The sequence below is a fragment of the Pseudopipra pipra genome, chromosome 13, assembly GCF_036250125.1.
Source record: "Pseudopipra pipra isolate bDixPip1 chromosome 13, bDixPip1.hap1, whole genome shotgun sequence".
In the NCBI taxonomy this organism is placed as follows: domain Eukaryota; kingdom Metazoa; phylum Chordata; class Aves; order Passeriformes; family Pipridae; genus Pseudopipra; species Pseudopipra pipra.
In genome coordinates this window covers 7,168,958-7,192,325 of record NC_087561.1, presented here as the reverse complement: position 1 = coordinate 7,192,325, position 23,368 = coordinate 7,168,958, and positions in this window count along the sequence as shown.

The following is a 23,368-nucleotide window of genomic DNA, read 5'->3' as shown; positions in this document are numbered from 1 at the left end:
CTAATTCTCTTTGGCTTTTGCAGCCTGACAAATAAACTTCCATCTGGATTCCCCAAAACATACTCTTTTACTGTATCACTTCAAACACAAAGGTTGAAAAATTTTTACGGTTGGCTACATAAAAGCACAAGGAGCACAATAAAGCAGAGGCCAGTTTTAGGTTTATGTGGCTCTTAAAGGCTTTCTGCCTTATCTCCTCTGCAAAGCATTGCCCATACACCTGCTGAAGCAGGGGAGACAGGTAGATCAGTGTATTTATCCTTAATCCAGAGCTGCTGAAGCAAAGTTGATGCACTTTAAAAGCATTCATTTCAGCACAGGAGGCCTTTATAATGGTGAAGGACTCTCTGCTACACATCCCGCGTACAATGAAAGTTGAAACAAAATGGAACCTAGGTCCTTGGCTTAGTGTTAAATCTGAAAGGTGAATTATGAAATAGAGTTCATGTGGGCATATCTTGGCCTTCCCAACAGCCCAGACTCTGGCCAGGAAGTGTCTGAGACCTCCTGTGACTTGGGGATGGGCAGACTAAGCCAATCCTAGAGACAAGGAAACAGAAGAATATTTTGGGCTGCATCGCTATCAGTCAGTAAAGCTCTGTCCTTCCTCTCCCACATGGCACTGAAATCTCCTCTGCATGTCTACAGCAGAGAAGCATCTGTGCAAGTAACTCATGAGCACTGGTGCTCGCAGCGCACAGGGTGGGTCACACCACAGCAGTGTTCTCTGGTATTTTCTTCAGAGAGAAAAATGTGGAAAAGGAAAGGGGTAAAATCATGGGCCACCAAAAATGGCTTTAGAAAGACAATTAGAACAGTGCAAAATGATACTTACTCATGGAAATGATTGTGCATCTTGTTTTCTTGTTTCTGCTCATAAGATTGAAAATTTGAGGGAACACAGAATGACAAGAGGCACTCAGTGCTCGTACTGGTTCTCCAAGAAGAGTCTGGAAAGTCCTTTTTGGGGGATAGAGTACAGAGAAAAGAGGTGATCTGTCTGTATTCTTATCGTAAGGTGGAACCAAACACAAGGCCTGCTAACACAGACCTTGCATTTGCATATATTCACCCATCACTTGAACAGATATTTTCTGGAATAGGTTTCATTTCTACGGAAAGAACCTAACTCAGTCAATTGAACCACAGGGCTCCAGTTCACAAAGTAGGGAAGATTTGTTCATAACTCCAAGATAGCAAGCTCTTTTTTTGGTCTCAAGATCAATAAAATCACTTTCTTTAGTGCCTGACCATTGGAGAAATCAAATGGTCTGCCAAGAGAACATCCTCATCCTCACTTTATAGTAGAATTCTCACAGTGTTGTTTAAAAGATTAATACACACTTAACAGCTGTTTCCATAAACAGGTAATCACAGACAATCATTATAAACTCTCACTGAGTGCAGGGGGTCAATAGGCTGCTTTTCACCTAAATTATAAGCACTCACTCCCCCCAAAAATCTTAGTAACAGTTTAGAGCTCACACCACTCCAGTCTGAGCACAGCTGTGGGGATTTGGGGAACGAAAGCAGAGAGGAGGGAGGACAGAGTGCTCGGCGAGACCCCCGGAGCGCAGGGGGGCTGTCGGCTGCTGGAAGGGAACAGGCAGCACTGACCTTTGCTGCTGTGACATTACAGCACCGCTCACTGCAGTCCTGGTGCTCCAGAACTGCGTCGTGGGGCACAGAAGAGCAGTGGAGAAACCAAATGCTAGTTACAGAGCTCGCAGTGGAGCAGCTTTGGGCATTAACACTTCTGTGTGTGGGAGGCTTGGCTCAGTCATGTGTAAAGACCAAATCTTGTTCTCCTTGGGCAAAAGCTAAAGCGCTGTGAAGACTCTTTTGAGATGCAACATTTGCCAGAGAGGTTTGTTGATCTAAAGAGGTGCTCGAAGGGCCTATTCCATACTTGTATGAGCCCCCAGCAAGAAATCTCTCAGATGCTGGTGTTTCTGGCACTGTGTCATCTCTGTAGAGATGAGAATGCCTTGGGGCTTCAGCAGCTTTAGTTTTGCAATGAATTTGACTTGGTGCCTTTCATGTGTGTACCAATAAGACCTGTAGTAGAATCCTTAGAATTTAATGAATAAGACAGGGAGATTTAGAGACTTGGGCATATAATTACTATAGCAACATGTGCTCTTCCATGCACTACATCACGAGATCTTCTATTAGGCATGCTGCAGTAAACCAAATAAATCACAGGTCACAAAATACAGCAATAAATCCTGCCCATATTAAATTGCAAAGTAATTAAAACTGGTATGGTATTTACATTTCAAATTCACTAATAACATAAAAAAAATTCTGATTACAAGTGCCTCCAAAGCAGCCCTCTGTAGTGTTCCTTCAACTACTCCTAACATGAAGCCCTGCTTTTTCCAGCAGGGCCAGACATACAAAGTTTTTTAGATACACAAGTGTGCAGGGGACTCTTCCTAAGGATTTATAAAATTTTCTTTCTTGGGTAGACGCCTAATTCCACTGAAATAATCATACTCTGAAAGTCAGTCCTACAAGAACACACCAAAATGGGCACCTTCAGCTAATTAAGTTTTTGTAGAACACCAAACAGAATTTAAACTGCTTAATGGCAACTTGATTTTTCATCCCCCAGTCCCACCTCTATCCAGGGTCAACCCAACAAACAACAACAGGAAAAGCTTAGTGTTACAGTACAGGTATTGTTCGTGGGCCTGAGTGGCACCAGATCTCTTACTTCCACTGTGCCTTGCAAAATAGAGAATCTCAATACCCCAAAATCCCCCAGGCCAGAATCTTTCATTAGTGCTGAAACAACAAGCAGAAAAAAATTATTCATTCCTATAAAACCTGACAAAACAACAGTGAAATACTCATTATTATCCCTGACGTACAGGGCAAGTCAAGCCCTTAGTCATCTTTGTCTTAATATACTCTTGCTAGATAGAGTGAACAGTTTTCATCCTATTTCAGAGTAAAGCATCTACTGCAGATGATACACTGAAATTAAACTCAAGCTTTCATTATACATGTGGTGGAATTTATTATTTCTTTGCTTTTCATGTTGGTCAGCTGGCAGCAGTCACGTATCCTCCTCAGAATCAGGGATGTGGCAATTAGACATCCTGTTCTAGGCAGTGACATTGCTCAATCCTGGGCTTGCACTCTGTGCAGCAACTCCCAGTACATCTCCAAGCCACAATAAACAGCAGCCAACACCTCCTGGCAACCTATGAAAAATGCTCTATTTTGAAACAATTTTGCCTCTGCGTGATGTATGTTCTGCTTTTCCTTTCCCCTCGCTCTTCATTACTAACAACATTTGCATGAAAAATAGCATCTTTCTTTTTCAAAAAGTTCAGCCACTCCTGCTGCTGCTATATTTTTTCCCTGCACTTGAACTCATAATCCGCTCTTTGTGTAGCTACAGTGGAATGCTGTGAAAATGACTGTGGAATTAGCAAAAAGAAGAAAATGTAGCTGCTGATGAGTTCTCAGGGAGAAGGCTGGGGGCCAGTGTTGCCCCTGGTAATCAGCGCAGAAAACAAAAGGGCGGTTGCCAACATCTAAAATTTTGCTACCCTCAGTAGCAGTTCTCTGACTGTCAGCCCTCACAGCTGTATGAGGGGCTGGAATTTCTGCAGGCATGCAGAAACATCCATCTCCACAGTGCCACACACATCCTGGAGTAAGATAACCTCCACCCCTTCTCCACAGTGCTTTGCTCACAGGGACAGCACAGATCACCAGAGCCTCTGGAGATGCCCCTCCCCAGTCAGATACAAGCAGGCACCATCACAGGTGTGTGAGATAACCAATACAACACTTTTTCTTTGGCATCTTTGCTCAATTCCATTCAGGAGATAACAGCAGCAAGCACCTTTCCTAACCCACTGCTTTTCACACTGCAGAGGTTACTGACTGTTGACTCTCACCTCTTTCCCCTCTATGTCACAGGCCACCTGCTACCCGTGCAAAGACTTTCCTCCCACAATGACCTTCACCCTCTGAAGGGACCACCTGGAAAACCATCCCAGAGTCTCACTCACTCTTCCCAGTCCCTTTTTTAATTCCTCAGAGACAATAAAGAGCCTCACAAGCAGCAAGTCGCTACTCCTGGCTGATACCACCCCGTGCCTTCCCTGTGGTGTCAGGACTGCATCCGTCAGTTGGTTGATGCCCTACCCTGTGTCTTCTCTTGGGCAATCATCATCTTTTTGTCCACTGGGATGCTGGTGCATGAGTAATGCTCCAGTTTGTTCTGGCATTAAAAAAAAATGCATATAAATAATAAGCCAGGATGCAATATCAAAAGCACTAGCATATGCTCATTTCACCCATTTCCCACTCTTTTTGCTGGCATTTAATCCCTAAACATCAAGCCAAATAATGAAGTCATGTTTATGGTGAATAAGATCTATGGGACTCAGTTTAGTCGTTTTTCCTTGTGTAAAACTAATACACAAAAATGTTTCCAGTGTAGAGCTGGAGCACTCAACTTCCCAGGGAGAATGTTATTTCTGCAAGAATGTGGCCGAGGAAATTTACCCCAGCAGAGGGGGAGCAAGAACCACCTACATGTGGGAAAAAAATTAGCACAGAGTAATGGAAGTGGTGCACAGACCTTGTGCTGGCCCTCAGCAGGGGCTGGATTGCTCCCAGCGTGCCCAATCCCACACAAAGATACAAATCTTGTCACTATCAAAGGGCCTGCCCCAGAGCATCACTGCAGCCATCAAATTGCTATTCTCTACTTTCCTCTTCCAGGATGAAATTACTCAGATTGCATTATGGCAAAATGAACAAAGTGGGGGGGGGGGGGGGGGGGGAAGTCAACAGGAGCTACCACATGCTGTAAATCCTCAAAAGACACTTTGTCAGTCACGCTGTGCCTTTTCCTTTCTTAGGAGGAGTCAGCTCCTGACTTCCATGTTTTCTGTCCCTCCCACCTTCTTATCAGGATTACTATAATTGTTTGATTATTTCTTTCTATACAGTGGACAAAAACATCAATTATTTTAACCAAATGTTTTAGGAAGTTAATTTCCTCTTTCAAAAGGTGGTTATTTGCATGAAATACGTTATTATTTATAATGTCTTTAAACTGAATCTCTTTTCCCTGAATGCTTGAGCACTAGTCAAGAGCTCTTTCCTCCTCTCGTGGTCACCCATTTTATTTTTTAAACACAGAGGGCTGTATTCATCCAAGCAGCTTTGCAAAATACAAGACATCCATATACAGTGAACCCTGTTTACTAAAAACAGGCATAGTCTCCTCAAATCCGGTAAGAGATGAACACAAAGGTGGAGGGTGGAGGTGAGCAACAGCTGAAAGCCAGCCACAGGAAAAAGGTAAAATACCACAAATGGAGAGAGAAGAAATGGGGGAAAGACACAGGTCCAAACATTTCTGTGGCAAGTAATTAGACCTGTGAATTAACAAAGCAATAAAGCAATCATGTGCCCAAGAGATGAACTGTGCCTTTATCTCTTGAGGTGAGGTGCATCCTCTGTGACCATAAAATTGCCAGTGACACAGTCCTGGTGGATGCAGCTGCATCCTGTGCCACAGGGCTCCAGGGAGGCCAGGCCATTTGACTTTGCTCCACAGCCATTGTGCTGCTGGAAAGACTCAGGCTGTGACCCAGGGCAGGTCCCTGAGCAGGCTGGACACAAAGGTAAGCATGAGCCACAGGAAGGAACCTGCCAGCAGGCAGAGAACCAGCGCACTCGTCACAGCCTGGCGAGCACAGTCACCTCCTGGGAACTTGCAAAACTCTCCCTGCTTTTACAAAACCAGCTCTGCCCATGCCTTCCCACTACAGTTTTCCTTTCCCTGGTTATTAATGCAATAAACACAAAGGCAGAAAAGATACTTTGAGAAAAATCAATGTTTTTAAGATAAAACATCAATGTAATTCAAATAGCCCGAGTCAACTGCCTATAGTAAATTAAGTTTAAAATTTTAACAAACTGTCATGTAAAACTGGTGGTGTCTGACAAATTGAATTACAATAGTAATACATCACTCACAAAAGTATTATTGATAGTGACAGGAAGATATTGAATTTAAATTATTCATTTTTATCGATTAAACAGTATGTCTTCGCCAAGAATGGGGCAAAACATCTGACAAACTTTTGAGATTCATATTTTAGCTCCTGAAATAAATAGCTGTCAATCCACCCATGCTGGGCTTTGGCGTATTCCCTGCAGTGGATCAAGTCAGCATTAAAACTTCACACGCGGAGAACTATTCACCCACATTTCTTGCAGCTAACACCAAGCTGCCAAACACACCTTCCCTCCTTTGAAACCATTTTAAAAGCAGTTTCTGTGAAGATGCACAGGCTAGTGGGTACCTACAAGCAGCTGCCTTGCCCCACCTGCATTTCAGGGCAGATATCCAAGGCAGGTGGGGCACCTTGGCTCAATATCAGTAACCACATACCATTCCCTACTGCTAACTCCCTCTGTCCATACTAGTAAGGAGATTTCAACAGAAGACTGGACCTTCAACTCCTTCGACAAAGCCAGTTGGAGCTTCATTCCCTGCCAGCAACAGTGATATCCCAAACAAAATGAAAGGGGTAATTGCTTTCCGAGCTGGAAGACTGATCCAAGTCACACTGAGAATACTGACCCTAAGCAGCTCTAACATATGTACACTGAGAAGGAAAATAGTCAGGGAACAGAAAGTCAGGTTGGCTTTAATAACCACCGTGCACTTCTTCCCCTCAAACTATTACCTGTGAAAAGTCCTGGGGATTGTTATTTCGTTTAAGTTCCTTATTCCTTGGCCAAATTCTGTCCTTGAGGTTTTCACTAAAATGGCATTGAACATCATACATATAATGGGAAAATAAATCTACACCTGCAAAGTAGGTGGAAGAAGAAGAACAAATTTTAAAACTTCACCCAGCCCCAAACCAAGCAACAATCTCGCATGGGAAGGAGGTCTCTTGCATTCAGATATGTGCATTTGATAGTTTTTAGAGACTTTTTTCCATGAGAATTTGACATGCCAATAAAATCCCAAGCTTTGCCTTACTCTAAGTGAGGGAATATCAGACTGATAGTTTGGATATGTTTGTGCTGCTAATATTTTTACTTATCTGCATTTATCTGTCTTACTGGCTGAAGGAAACTAAATGAGCATGCATGTACATCTGGGTGACGTTCATGCACTATGAGGATTGCAGAGCTGATGGGTACAGTCCTCAGCTTTCTGTAGCAACTCATTCTCACATCAAAGCATGGGGAATAAATCCATTTTTTCACATGTATGTACTGGGTAACCCACTCAGGAACTGTGCATTAACATGTACATGAATAAATGTCAAATAAGCCTTTCATCACCATAACATATTTTCAGTGGATTTGTAGGAGAATTTGAAGTCCTGTCTAGCCTTTATCTAGGTCCAAGTGTACTAACAGAAAGCTATAATGCCACACCTTGGGCTGAATAATCTTACTTGGCTACATATGACTAGTTTTCTTGCTTGAGCACACATTCTTACTAACTTAAGAATATCATAAGATTAGCCAGCCCTCAAAAAAAAAAAAATTCTATTATTATTCCAGACTGAAATAATGCAAAATTTGTGTGCAAGTGCCAAGGAAGAGTTTGCACTGTCCCACATTCAGTATCCCAGGCCATGATCAGCATCAGGGGTTTGATAAGCCGACACGGCAGAGGGATCTCCGCACGCCGCGCATGGTGGAGCCCAAGGCACGGCCAACTCATTAGCTGGCCCCACGACACAAAGCCCAAAGCAGCCAAAACAAGTCTGGGAGAGCAGTTTTACCATTAGCCAGTGGTTCTTCCTATGTTTAATGTTAATCTTTCATTTTGCCTTCCAAAGGAAGGTGTTCACTCCTGTTCTGAATTGTCAAGAGGGAATGGAAATGTAGCGCCACAGCTCTGTGTCAATGAAATGTTTCACTGGAGCAGCAATGCATGAGCAGCACGATTTATTCTTTTTCCTGATCTACAGAACAAGGTAAAAGTAAATAAGACTATATTAAAGAAAACTTCTACACAGTTTGCAATCAAACTTTTTTAGATTCCAGGCTGATGGTCAGCACTTGGTGGTTTTTTCTTTCTTTTTTTTTTTTTTAGAAAGAACTCTTCACCTGCCTCCAATTGACATTTTTATGTCTTTTACATGAAGAAAAAGTGTCTTTTGGTACAAGAAAGTTCAGACTACTACCCAGATTATTTCTGTCTACTCGAAATAAAAAGGAATTTGTTTTATATACTTGACCTTTGATAAACTACCATACAATAAATCCTTTTCATTTCCCTCTTGCTGCTGATGTGTATTTGGGCCAGTGTAAATACAGCACCTTTCAGCAGCTCTGATAAACCTCAACAAGAGACCATGGAAAATTAGTTTGTTCCTAGCATTGCTATGTCCTTGTTTAAAAGGCCTGTGTGATCCATCAGAAAAATACATCAAATAAAGAACCTCAGTGTTTAAATGATTCACAGCCACTCTACTAAAAAGCAATGAATCCAAGATGTTACAATACCTCTTAACATCTTAACATCTACTTTAAAAGCCTACTTCTTAAATGTCCCAGTTTTAACACATTTCAGATATTCAACAGGAATATTCTGAACCATTTAATCAAATGGAACTTTGCAATCCCAATCCTCTACTAATATTTCACATCTCATCCGCTTCATACCAAACACACAGAGGAAACATATAGGAGAGGCTTTGGAACGATCCACAAAGGTCTAAAACCGTGGAATAAAAAGTGGGACAAGATTTCTGGATACCTATTTAACTGCAGAGGCTAGACCCTCTATTTTGTGGGGAACACTGAAGGAAATCTGGGCCCCTCTGACTTCCAGTCACTGCAGACTCCCATTAGCAAGAACTCACCCCATACACCACTAGGTTAAACCATCCTGTTGGCCATGGCACACAGATTCACCCACAAAACTTAAAAATGGACAGATAAAATGCTTTTGTGTTAACAGGTGAATAAGAGAGTCTGTAACTGCCAAGAGGGCTGAGCAAAAAATAGATGGGATTTGGGAGGAAAACAAAAAAGTTTCATCCCATTCCTTGAACTGAGAGAAATCTCCTCTTTATTTCCACAGGGAAGAACTTACAGGCATTTCTCAATGATTTTCAGCAAAAAATATGAAAAAGAATCTATCATGTTCATAACCTCTCTTTTGTCTTCTGCCTAACCCAGAACCACCTTGTGTCAACTCTCTGAGAACAAAGTTAGCAAGCTCTTCCTCTGTAAGATTGTTTTGCTCCCTGCTAGTTAGTATTTTCTGAATCTTTATACATGAGTGAAAAACAATGAATTTCAGGGAAGAGACTAGAGGATAAACTTTAGCAATTTTAGATCATTTTCTTAAGTATTCAACAAACTCTGCTTTTCTTGTTTAGCTTTACCATTTTGCATCTGTCCTATTATTCAGCAATTAATGCTAAAAATAAAAGCAGCTCTCCAGACCCTCCAGAAGTAAGTCCTATGCAGAAAAGCACAATTAAAAAGCCAGCTGGATGCAGCCCTCAGATGCAGAAATGTCCATCTGAAAACATCCATATAGCCCAGCTATGTTAATGGGCCTCTAATTACATCAGCACAGACAAAATTTCTGAAAAGATCCACCTTATCTTGAATTCAAGCAAGCGAATAAGGCACATCAGCACTGACACTGATTATTTCTGTCCTGCACCTCTCATGCACTATATGCTGTTCAGCCTCTGTAAAAAGTAAATCACATAGTTTGGTCAGTTTGTGTACTAATAACTGCTCTAAATCCAGGAAGAAAAAAAAAGGCAGTATATGACTTCAGAATGCAAATACCTAGATGGACCAGACTGCAATTGTAACACCAGCTTTCTGTTTTGCTCTGCCTTGCCACCACAAGTTTCCTCAGTATCATCAGTTATTTCTACAGCTTTTATTTTTTTTCCCAGTGATAAAAGACTTTCCATCACACAGAGCTACTTCCTAGACAGCAGCAGATGCTCTGTCTTGCACTATGTGCTCTCTGCAAAGTCACTGGGAGCTGCGGGTCTCTGCTCCAGTTGGGGCTTTACTTTCACTGCCACACCCCAGTGCTGCTTTAATGCAGTACAACTCCACTCTTGTGGAGACCCGGCCCTGTCATTTTATCAGGAGGAAAACCGCAGGGGGGTGGATACAGCACTGACCTCTCCCGGCGAAGAGCAGCCCCACCATGTCTCCATTAGGATTTTACAGCAGAACAGCTGACGCACGCAGAGCTTGCACAGGGCACAGGTGAAGGAGGCAGCTGCCAGGATGCTGCCCGTAGGAAAGGACAGCCTGTTTCCTTTGCATTTGCCAGAACATACTGAGATGGACTGTTTCGAACTGGTACAGCTTCCTGCCCTGGGAGAAGAGGGAGACATGCAGGATTGTCAGAGGGGACAGCTCTGTTCTGCTACAGCCACCACATCCTACCCCCGTCCTTGAGACCCTTCTCACCACGGTCTGATGCCACTTTTCTGTGCCAGTCCTACAAAAGTTACTTTTCTTCCTTTCTACTCTCTTTTGAAACTATTGCCTTTCCCTGAAACCTGGAAACACAAGACTGGGGGGACTAGGGAAGAACTCTACTTCTGCTGGAGATGGAGAATCTCTCTTCCTGGAGAGAAGAATGCAAAACAAGATTTCAACTCCAGGTGAATAGGGTTTGCTTTATAATTTCATCCTTGACACCTGTGCTACAAACCATGTGCTTCACTTGTAGGGTAAAAGCAACATGAAAATCAAATCACTGTGAGCAGCCTGAGCTGCTGATGCTGCCAGGCTCACCTTGCCAAACCAAGGAGAAGAGGCACTCACCCACAGTCTCACCCTGGCTGTGGTGGCCCTGCAGCACACCTTTAAATCCATGGCAATGTTCTGTTCTGAGGCTAAGTAGCACAAACCAAACTGCTTCCTAGCTGAGACTGCAGCAGCAGCACTTTAGTCCCACCAGTGCTGCCCTTAGGGCTTCGGATTCAACTTTGTGCAAAATCTTGTAATTTAGGCAAAATAGAAAAGTGGCTTTGCCTGAATACAAACAAAACTTAATATTCTCTGGCTACATGCTGAGTTTGGGCAATTAATATTTGGGAAAGTATAGTAAATTGTTTTGAAAGAAAATTTCTTGAGAATTCTCCTGATCTTTCAAAAGCATCGTGTGAAATTGCTCTTGATTCCACACAACTCTAAAGACAAGGGAATAGCAAACCCTGTAAGAAAACTAAACGACAGCTCATCCACTTATAACAAATTCTCATTGTTGATGAAGATATTCATGAATTTAGCCAAAAGTTATTTGCAAATAATGGCTATTTCTGAGGTTGTAGTGTTCACCATAATTTTTCTTAATTACATCTGACACATTCCATATTATTTATGGCCTGCAGTGACATGGTGGGAATAACACCACATGAATGCCTACAAGAGATGAGGGCATCATTTAGCAGACTTTGCTCTCTCCAGTGTCTTGTCTAAACTTCGTTGTTCAGGGAGATCCTGAACTTCCAAGAAGCTTAATCAGCCCATGCTGATAGAAGACCAGTCCCAGCTTGGCTTGTGTGAGGGACTTACAGAAACTTCAAGGAACTCTCACCCCAAAATATCTGGTAGCCTGGAGGTGTATGAAAGGTCCAGGTCGCCCAGAATAGGAAAAAAATGCCAACCCTCATTCATCCTTTCCCCACACTCCCTGCAACACAATGGCTACATACATTATATTTTGGCCTGTGCAAGAATCCTGTTAATGCCTTCAGTAGCTTCAGATAGGAGCATCCATGATGCACTCTGGAAAGTTAATGAAACCTGTCCACCAGAAAGGCTAAAAATTGTTGTCCTTCAGCTGTGTCATATTTAATCTCCAGGGCTATTTCCTTTTCAAAGCAGTGTGTGGACAGGAATAGTTTTCCTTCTTGTGGCAGGTACAGGTACACACAATCCACAAGCAAATTTATAACAGGGATTTGGTATCAAAAAGACAAGAATTGAAAATTAACTCTTACTGCCTTCAAATCCACTGAGTTTCTGTCTGCTTCCTTAGGTCTCTAAATCTTCTCATGATCTGCCAGCCTGGGTGTGACATCACAGCCTCTGCTGAGGAAAACAAAAATAAAAGGCTGCTTTTTAAGCAGGCTCTCTTCAAAGACACAGTTACTCCTGTGAACAGGTTTCATAATTTACTAGAGCTTAACAGCAGCTGGGCAGCTCCTTTAAAAGTCCATCTTTTGCCATAAAGAGTGGTAAAAAAAATGACTGGACAGAGGGCAGGATTGTAAAATATACTAACTCTTCATGAGCATTTGAAGTTAGACTGTTCTGATTGGACTGTCTTTTCTCCCTGTTTTACCTGCAAACTGCAAACATTTCCACAGGCAGATTTGTATGCACACAGACGTCTGTGAAATAGTTGTTCTTCAGACATATTTGAATGAAAACAAGGCAATATTATGCACAGATCAGAGACTTTGCAGCTCATCAGCACCTATTATCGCTAAGTAGGAAACTGCAGACAGACACAGATGCAGCTACTCCATCAGAAAGAGGGAGCTGCAGCGCCAGAGCTACACAACCACACAACAGGGAGAGTACCATGTGGGTGCCATGTGCTCTCCACCACATGGTGAGACACAGCGAGTGGCTGGAGCAGGCTAGAGAGGGGTACAGTGTAAATACAACCACTATATCTATTGTGACAGACAGCTGCCATGGAGGAACAGCTGGTTCATAAACCTCATGGCACAGTCTCCTTAAAAATTCACGTTTTTTTCTTAAAAAATCCTTCTTGCCCACCTGGGCAAACACTGGCTCATGTTCAGCCACTCTTGACCAGCACCCAGGCCTTTTCTTGCCAGGCAGCTTTTCCAGCCACTCTGCCCCAGCCTGGAGCTGCAGGGGGTTGTTGTGACCCAGGGGCAGGACCCAGCACTTGGCCTTGTTGAACCTCACACAATTGCCCTCAGCCCATCAGTCCAGCCTATTCAGATCCATGTGCAGAGCCTTCCTGCCCTCCAGCAGATCAACACTCCTGCCCAGCTTGGTGTCATCTGCAAACTGACTGAGGGTGCACTCGATCCCCTCATCCACATTATCAGTAAAGATATTAAACAAGACTGGCCCCAACTCTGAGCCCTGGGGACACCACCTGTGACCATCTACCAACTGGATTTAATTCCATTCACTCTCTGGGACTGGCCATTCAGCCAGGTTTTCACTCAGTAGCAACTGTCAAAGCAGAAGGTGTGGCATAAGAATTCATGTTGATAACTCTTGCATTTTCCATTATTAACTTGATGTTTTAATAGCCAGATCAAATCAAACCCATAAATGGGAGTCCTGACATGATTAAAACAGCCATGAAAAGGTTAAAGGCTGCTTAATTGAGTTACAATTCAGCATAAGATTTAAGAGAAAAATGTCACATATGAAAGATGAATATTAGAAGATAGATGGAGTAAGGGTTAAGCTGGGCTTTTAATCAATATATGGACTTGGCACAGACATGAATGTGTCACACAAGCTTTCTGAGAAGACAAGTTCCATAAGAACTCTCCATACCCACATTTCCATTAAGTTCTATCTTTTTCATCTGGTTCTACATCTGCAATATTAAGGAGAAAATTACTTATCTACCTTTCCAATGTATGAGGAGAATTATCAAATGTAAACCACCATGCAATCTTCGGGTAGGAGATGGCAACAAACCTCTCCAAAGCACAGGCAACAGGCAAAATAAAAGCAGATATTTTAGCATTTTTAATTTATTGACTAGCAGGGAATGATATCATGGGTGTCTGATGGCAGATGAAATAGCTGCTTCACTTCATTTCTATAACTGTCAGAACCAAGTCCAAGCAAAGCGAAAAATGTGACACCTTTCAGCCAAACTTAATGGGAATAGAAATGAGTTGAAAAAGAATTGCAATGAGGTCTACAATTGAAACATCTAGGTGCTTAGAAATCATTACTTATTGTGTTAACACAATAAGTGTGATATGAACCAATAAGTCACAAAGTCGTCCCTGCATAGGAGACAATTTGAAAATACATTGTTTTGCAGTTGTTTGGAAGTATATCATGATTTTTTTTTTTTTAATATGCATGACAGACAGTATTTTGTGTAGACTCAGAAAAATTTCATATTTATTTCTGACTCATTATCCTAAATAAATCATAAACTTTCATGCTACTTAGTTATCTAATGAGAAAGAGTGAGCATATACAATAAAAGGCCAGACTGCCCCTTCAACACAGTAGCAATTGTTTTCTCTCTCATTTTGAGTAAAAGTTCACTTCTGAATTATATAAATCATTAGAGACATACCTGAAAAGCAGAGCAATACTTTTTTTCCTTCTGCAGAAGCTCTTGGCACAGAGAAGCTGCTTCAAATCAGGAGGGACACAAGAGGCAGTAAGGCAGGAAGAACACAATAAAAATCAGTCATGTCTAACCCGCCATCCTTATCACAGAACTAACTAGAACATAATCTTTGCCAAAATTATTATCCAAAAAAATCCTTCAGTGTGTAGATTTCTCACCCAGGGAACCCTTTCCAATGCTGTGCCAACAACTTCAACTTGCCAAACTGAAACACTTAGAAATCTTGTGTCAGGCTCTAAGATCACTAGTTTTAAAAAATAATAATAAAAAAGTTTCTTGAGTTCTTTTACTTTCCAACTTAGTATTTGAACCTTGAAAGTCGATATTTTCCAGCCTCCCTGAATTTTATTTTTTTTTCTTTACAGAAATTGATAGCTCTTCATAATCATCTGAGTCTAGATGCTGAAACTTGGGAAGCAAAAATACATATTTCTTCCAAGTGCTGACAGTTTTCATTTAATTTCTTGCAACCAGGGTCAAGGGAATAATAGTTTATTGTCCTTTAACCTCACAGGGCTCAAAAACTCATAGAAATGCTGCCCTTTCACAATGTTTGTCTGGACTTTGATGGAGCTGGCCAAGGGAAGGTGTCTCTGGGAAACAGTGCCCAGCAGCACCTCCCATCCCCTGCTCTCCATGGCACCCAGCTCTTGTTGTCATCATCCCCTTTGCTACAAAAGACCATCCTGCAGTGGGTTTACTCTCCTCTTTCCCTCCTGTCCTTCTACTTCCTTTAAGCACATTGTTCCAAAAAGTATTTGTCTGGTTCTTTGCTCCATCTGCTGCTCAAATATTAAATGTGAAAGAAGGCAGAGAGCACCTGGACTACAGCAAAAATGCTGTTTAGGGTATGCTGCTACCACAGAGTTCACTTGCATTATCAATTTGAAATAAAAGCAAGATGCATCCATGGGTTTGTACAGCAGTCTCACAGGGGCTCAGCCCACGACAGAGTGAAGATTTCAGGCATCCAAATTATGCAGCACCAGGTCATCTAAAGGAAATGCAGCTTCAGTAAAATGAAATATTTGGGCACAGTTCAGCAAGTTAAAAAATTTACCAGGAAACCTGTGAATATTTCCTTATACACCCCCCCAGTTTTCCAGAACTTCTTTAATTCTATGCTAGGTTATATTTTATAGGGGTTTGGGGTTTTTTTCTCCAGTTTGGACATACTTATTTTCTTTCTTGATTCAGGAAATGAAATGGGAGCAGAACAGGACAGAAGACATTTGCCTTTTCCTTTCTAGAACATGACCACAGCATCCACTAATTCCTGGACTTTTGGTTCACAGCCATTTGTGCAAACCAACTTTATTCTTCCTTAAGGAAACCTTAGAGACATTGCTTTGGTATTCAGAGGAAGAAGCAGTTCTGTGCATTTACCACTTTTTTGTTTAACAGGATCCTAGAACACAGAGGAATTTTAGCACTTTTGGCCACATGAATTTTAGTGGCTTTGGGCACATATGCTTCTCCTGCATGAAAGGCTATAAAAATCATCACAGCCTCATGCATCACTGGCCTGATCCAACTTACACTGAAATCTCTGGGCACATCTCCACAAAACTGGACCCATGCACCCAACAATTCTCCTCTGACCAGGCTAAAAATAACAGAGCTCTTGTATGAAGCCAGATATAAATGGATACCAGACAATAAATCACTGTAATAAATACCAGCAAGAGAAGAAAATGGGGATTCAAGTCAAGCTCCAGATTTATAAACCATAGAGGTAAAAGATCGAGCAGCTGTGGAGAAACAAATGGGTCTGATTGACTGCTTTGTTCTGTTTGCAGATAAACTTTGCAATTGCAGCTCCAGTTAATAATCATGCAGGAATCCTTAGCTGTAAGCACAAAGAGAACAATAAAACAGCAAAACTCCAAAGTTACAACACACAATAGAAGATGGAAGTTGATGCAGCAGGGCTTTGCCTCCTCTTCATTTGGCAGTACTGTCAAAGTGGCATAATGATTCAGAAAATAATGAATACATAACTAAAACTATGTCAGAATAAGCAAGAAGAGAAAAAACCATGGGTTTGGTACCAGTCTCTCTCCCTACTAATTGCTGATTTTTATAGCTTTGTGCCTCTTAGGCTGCAACACTGAGGAAGGAGAAGGAAAAAATGTTTTATTCAGTGCTCAATAAATGCACTGCAGTTTCATACTGACACAGCACTCAGGACAAAAGCATCCACTGTGCCATCAAGCAGCTGAACTTCTAGTCCTGTCTTGTCTGAAAAAAACAAGTGAGATGCCCCTTCTCCCAGTCAAATGACACATTAGTTGCTGTCACTGCTGTCAAGTCTGAGTTATAATGATAGCATTACAGCTCATACAGCCTGAAGGCAAACCAAACAGCATCAGAGAGGGAGGCTGCCAGGAAGGTGCAGTCACCACCTCATCTGCCTAGTGAGAGGAATAATGTTTTTTGCAAGAGATATTTCGCAAAGAGCAATGATCCTAGCAAACCACCATGAGAAATTCCCATCCCTTTCTGACTGACCAGTCTCCTTTTCATTCTACAGATACAATAAATCAACCTTCATATTCACAGCTGATAACAGTATTTTTCCTCATCAAGCTGAGACCATATCAGGCTCTTTCTGTCATACTAAGCCCCTAACAGACCATACTCGTGGTGCTATGTTTTGACACACGTTTTGTGAGAGGTTCTGACCTCCTCATGCTGCAGTCTAGCTTTGATCATATGGTTCAAATGCGTGACAGCTGCAATGTAGAAATTAGCACATGGCACAGAACACCGACCTTTTGGCCCAAATAAAGGCAGGGTTATGTCCGATAGGATTATTGTCCTGACATGTAGCCATTGTTGGGAATAGTTTTGTCTAAGAGAAACCATTTTAAATTTTCACCTGCTTTCCTGCACTCAGAATTTCTCCCAGCATTTCCAATTCTGCCAGACAGTCTGAACTCCCATTAATAGGCTTCAATTCCTTCCCATACTGACAGGCAATGCACTTGCACTGTTTGTTTGCTGACGAACTGGAGCTTGCACTTGGGTTTCCATGCCCCCAGCAAACAGCTGCCCGGGTTCTGTCCCACCACTCATGAGCCAGAAGGAGTATGGAACAGGCAGGGACCAGCCTCACATCTCAGCATCACACTGAGCTGCTGCAGCAGCGACAGCGCCTCGTCAGAGAGTCTGTCCCACCAAAGCTCATTAGGGAAAAATAAGCGAGGATTGCTGGGGAAGGATCTTGTCATTGTTAATAATGTCAGACCCTTTTCTGCCTTGTCTTTTCATGTTAAAATTTTCAGAAGAACATGGAGCAGTCACACTTGACAGGTCCTAGAGTACCTTTGATATCCTGATCAAACTCGGCACCTACTACTTCATGTCTGGAGTAAATGATCTTTGGAGCTCACATACACATCGTGTATTAGCATATGTAGCTTTTTTTAATATCTGAGAGGTATGATTCTGCTAGTTGTATATGGATACACAGCTACCTATTCCTTGGCCTACTCTGATATCCAAGGGGATTCTCAGGCAATTCCCACTAGGTTGGCCTCAAGGATGGTACTTTTCTGTATTATGCAGAGCCACAGCTGTTACTCTGAACAGCTCATCAGTCTGTCAAAGAATTGGGTGACTCCTTTGAGCCAGCCACACAGACTGGCTATTTTACTTTTCCCCTTCTGACAAATAAATTATTGAACATATATAACATGGAAGTTTTCCTTTAAATTCATTAACAGATCATCCACATACCACAGCAAGCTCTTATATTTGGATATCTTTCTCTCATGAGCCTCAGGCTGACTTCTCTCTCTTAAAAATGAATTTCCCAGTGGATACTAACATGGTTATGGCGATGTACAATCCACTCCCAAACACAGCTCCCTGTGTTATGTCCCCACCTCACATCTCCCGTGCAGCGTGAGAAGTACCTGGCTCCTGAAAAAGCCTGGAAGGCTCTTACATTTGAGATTTTTATCCCAGACTCCCTGTGATCCACATTAACTTCCTTGTGGTTTGAAACCATACCTGTCTGGCCCCACAATCTCACTGAATGCAAGTGTGGTCACGTGAAGCATGGACTGCTCCAGCTGCAAATGCCTGCTGGGAACCTGCCTGCACCAACCTGCAGCAGGTTCCTGATGGAACACATGAGGGGAGTTTTCAACAAAAATACTGGCAACAAATACTGCCACATGGATGTTAGCAATTCCAGCAGGTGCCACTAGCCCCAGGTATAACAACCTTCTTCCCTCTCTAGGACAGCTGCCCTCATCCTGACACGCTGCTGTGCCTGCCCCTGTACACTACAAACAGATTTTCTATCTATCATGCATGGCACACAAGAGAAGCTTTGTTATCAGTCTCCGATTATTTTTGCTGCATATGTAAGGAAAGGTTGAAATAGGCCAGGTTTATTTAATGAGCACATCCAGCAATGTCAAAAGGTACCAGTCCTGCAGCCTGCAGCCCCCATCCCTCAGCAACAGCCTCAGCAAGTGGGGCACTGGAGAAGGTGACTGCTCCCACAGATGCTGGAAGAGCTGTAACTACTGAATTTCTGGTGCATTCAGTGACCTGACTTGGACAAAGTTTCACTATGTTACTCCAGGCCCCGCGTCTCCTCAGCTTTGTCACTCGAGCTATCAAAACCTGCTACACAGGGTGATATTTTCCCTTGATGCAGTGATTTGCCCACAGGGAACTCATCTGAAATCTTCTCCCAGACAAAAAGCAGTGCCAAGCACACTAACTAGATTTAATCCCAAACCTAAGGGCTGCCTGTGGCATTACTTGGAGGCTGACAGCTCTTGCTGCCCCCCCCCCCACCTCCTCCTGCCATCTCACCCTTGCTTGTTCTGTAACTACCAAGAAGACCTAATTTCTGACACTAGCTGTCCAGAAGTCTCACATAGAGAGGAATCATCTCCTCATCTTGCTTATATTACAAAACAAATTAGAGATATTGAAGTGAAGTGTGTTAATCCTGTAATTATCATGGTTATAATGAGGCAGTTTAATGATCTTGCTAATTGTCTGTTCAGCAAGACTGGATTAGAAAACATTCTTTACCCCATTCACCCTTTTAATTCTGCTTAAATCAGATGTTCCCTGTAAGTGAAGAGTTGTAACTATGTGTATCACTACCCTATCACCAAACTAATGTTTAAAAATTGCTGCAGGTCTACCCAAAGGCCAAATATTATATTGTAAGCAACGTCTATGTGGCCACACTCAGTAGCTATTCAGCTACATATTAATTCAGACAAGATTGCCAGAGGAAGCAAAAAGAGAAATAAAACATCTCTGTAAGGACTAAAATTTTGCTTATGGATTGCCTGCTAAAGGCCTTAAAATTATCAGCTGAAATAAGCTGCCTGAAAGTTGTTTCTGCCTAATCAACTCCCTTTCCTGTTTATTCTGCTTCAAAGCCCCATCCTCAGCCTGTGTCTGAATACAGGTGCTGTCCCAGAAACCACCTGCAATGCCCCAGGAAACTTCCATCTTCAACTCATGTACATCCTGGGAGTAAGTCAGGAGCCCCTACATATGTTGTCAGAGACTCATTAAAAGTTATCTTTACAAAAGAAAACAATCAAGAATAGGTACACAAGTAAGTCTTTGCTAGCTACTGCAAAAACCACCCTTCCAGCACATCAGCTTCTCTGCAGGAGTTGTCATGCATATGCTAATCCTGGAGTAAACTGAAAGTAATTGAAAGCAATGAAGCAGTAATTTACCCCGTGTTTGCTGTAATGCAGCTTTCCTCACCATGGCTTGTTCAAAACTCCACACCTCATCTTTCCAGCACTCTCAGCTGTAAAAAAGGTGAACTAAGTGATACTGTAATAGGTAAAATTTACCAAGTATCTCAATGTGGAATTCCCATTTTGAGGCTGACATTTGTGTTTCCCAAGCAAATGATTGCAGAAGTGAAAAAGAATGAAGTGTGGTCTGTCCATTCAGACAAACACACCCCTCTGAGCTACCGAGGCAACTGGATAACTTCCTCCAGCTACCAGCCATCTCTCCGAGGGGGTGGAATCCCTACCTCAGCCTGCTGCTACAAAGCAAAGGTCACTTGTCATCAAAACTGGTAATAACAGTGCTGTGAGCAGCCACCCAAAACCCAGAGGTCAGATTTAAACTGAGATTAAACCAGCGAAGCTCCACCATTCAGAAAATAAAGTGATTTACAAGCAGTTGAGGTCCCAGCCTCTGCATTCAGCAAGCTTTGCATCACGTTGCACAGGCAAACAACTCAGCATACCTAGACTAAGCTGCCCAGCACTGCAGAGAACAGACAAAAATCAGGACTTATCTCTTACTGTAACCAGATCTTAATGCTCGGCACTCACCAGATTTTGTTTCTAGTACATTTGACACGCTAGAGAAATAATGAATAGCAATTAGAATTAATCATTGCAAGCTCCATTGCAATTAACAGCTGTGGTTAGCATGCCAATTATTTATGAACATAGAAGTGACGTATGGGCTCAGCCCCAAGGTTTAGCCAACCCACTGTCCCATCTCCAACTGTCAGCAGCAAATGCTCAGAAATGTGTTCACAAGAGCAAGGCAGGCATCAAGCAATGCTTGCCCTGAATACCCTTCCAACCTCCAGTGACTTACAGCTCAGAAATTTCCTGAGCCAGACGCTCCTGTCAGGGTTGTGCATGGGAGCAGCTGGCACCCAGCAACACCCACAAACTCCTTTTGCTCTGCAAAACATCACTGCCTGTGCCTCAAAGGCCAAACCCCAGAGGGTACAGGCAAGTACTGCATGTAGCACTATTTCTTTCATTTCAAATACAATTATTCTCTTACCATTACTGCACGAGCTCAAAGCAGCACAGAGCTGGAGCGCTCCATTAGCCAAGTGCTGAGTGTGGATAGTTTGCTGGAAAAAAGGTTTCACAAGTGAGACAACACCCAGGTAATAAATATAATATACTCTAATTATTTTCCATAGCCTTAAAAAATACTGTCAGTGCAGGATGATAACCAAAGGATGCAATCAGGAAAAGGCTTGTAGATAAGCATTGGATTTCATTAAAACCAACCAACAACAACAGAGATTAAAAATAAAGACAAGACAAGCTTATCAAGACACAAGTCCTCTTCCCAGTTCTATCAGCTCTTCTATTAAACTGTATCATCTCTCCCCAGAGACCTTCCCTCACTGAGCAGTGCTCGGGGCAAGAACAGCAGGAAGCAGGTTGGCTCAGTGGCTTCTGGAAGGCCACCACTCCTGCTCCACACTCTGCAGTGGCCACAGAAGGGATGGGCTCACATGAGTCAAGCCAGGCCCAGGAATGAAAGCTCATTTACAGGCAATGGGAAAAATATTCCCTTGGTGGGAAGAGGAGTTGTCAAATTACAGTGCAATACATTAAATGAGACTGTGTCTTACCACGGTCCAGAAAATAAAGTGGAAACATTGGAGTGACGATGATAGGTGGATTCACCAGTGAGATGAGAATCGAGCCCAGGTCCTCTGTAGGGAGATGGGTAAAAAACCAAGGGGATAAGGCTGAACTCATTTCCCTCGCACCTACAACAGACACTTTTAATCTGTGCTTCAAGTTCTTGATAGCACAGACACAGCCGTCTGCAGGGGGTTGAACTGCAAGGTGCTCAAGTCAAAGAAAAGTTATTAAATAACTTCAGACAGGTTGTGGCATAACCTCCAAAACCCTTCCAGCTCTGCTGGGCAGTAGCTCTTTGCAAATCAGTTGTTGTACCTGAAGAAGGTAGCCTAGTGTGAAATTTTAAATAAAATACATATTGATTTTCGACATATGTTACAGAAAGGAAACCACTGGAGATGATGGAGAGCCTTGTTTTGTTATTTAGGGGGTTTGTTTTGTTTTTTTGAAATAATTTTACAGTACCACCACCCCAAAACAAGCTGCCACATAGCAAGTGGTGGACTCAGTATTACATTTTAAATAAAGCATTTGTTTCTCATTGTGCCTTCAAAATTATAAGCTTCTTGATTACAAACCTCTGTCTCAGAAAACCTTAGATCAAGAGGTGGCAGCCAGAAAACAGCAGCAGCAGGACTGTTATCAGTTTTGTATGATCCTTATCAATATATCAGTGCTGCAAGTGAATTTGCACATCAGAGACATGTGGGGCCAAACACAGCAGAAACTGCTCCCTGTTCCTGAGCTGCAACATGGCTCAAAACCATCCCTCTGTCCAACATCTATCGGTCCATCTTTAGTATGAGCAACTGGTGGAAAGTTTGGGGTAAAAACTTCGCAAAGATGAATTTAAATCAGAACCAACATTATTTCCAAGATTGCTCTGCAGTTCCTTCCATCTACTCCCTGGCTCTCCACTTTAAATCACTTGGGTACCCCATATACTGCACCACATCAGACCTCAACAGCGCAGATCAGAACGCACAGCTGTGTTTATGCGAAAGAGAAACTAATAAATGAAAAATTACGAGTGGAAATTGAATCTGCTAGACGAATGCTCAGCAATAGATTAGCATATGCTGCATTTGCAAAAACAAAAAAATAATACTTTAACTCCAGCTTATATTAAATATTGAGATCGCCGAGTTTTCCTCCAAGTTCTGCATGTCTTGATATATTGTAAGCGGGCATATTTCATTAGCTGCATATATCCATATCTCTCTAATAACTTTCAAACTCCCGGACTGCTGTCATTTGGACTTAGATTTGAAGAGACACTTGAGACCTATAAAAGAAGGAAAAAAACGCCAAAAACCAATACTGAAAGCAATGTGCTTTCACTGCTTTTGTCAGTGGAAACTTTCCTTTGAGCTGTATAATTGAAAAGCAATGCAGTAGCACAAAATATTACATGAGACGAGGAACATTTCAGTGACAGCCTCGTAGCCTGCAAACCAAAACATAATGCATTGTTTATCACAGATAATTGCAGCCTTTCTATCCCATTTTAATCTTTTTGTTACCTTTTAAACAAACACTCTCTCCCAATCTTAGACAGAGGAAATAA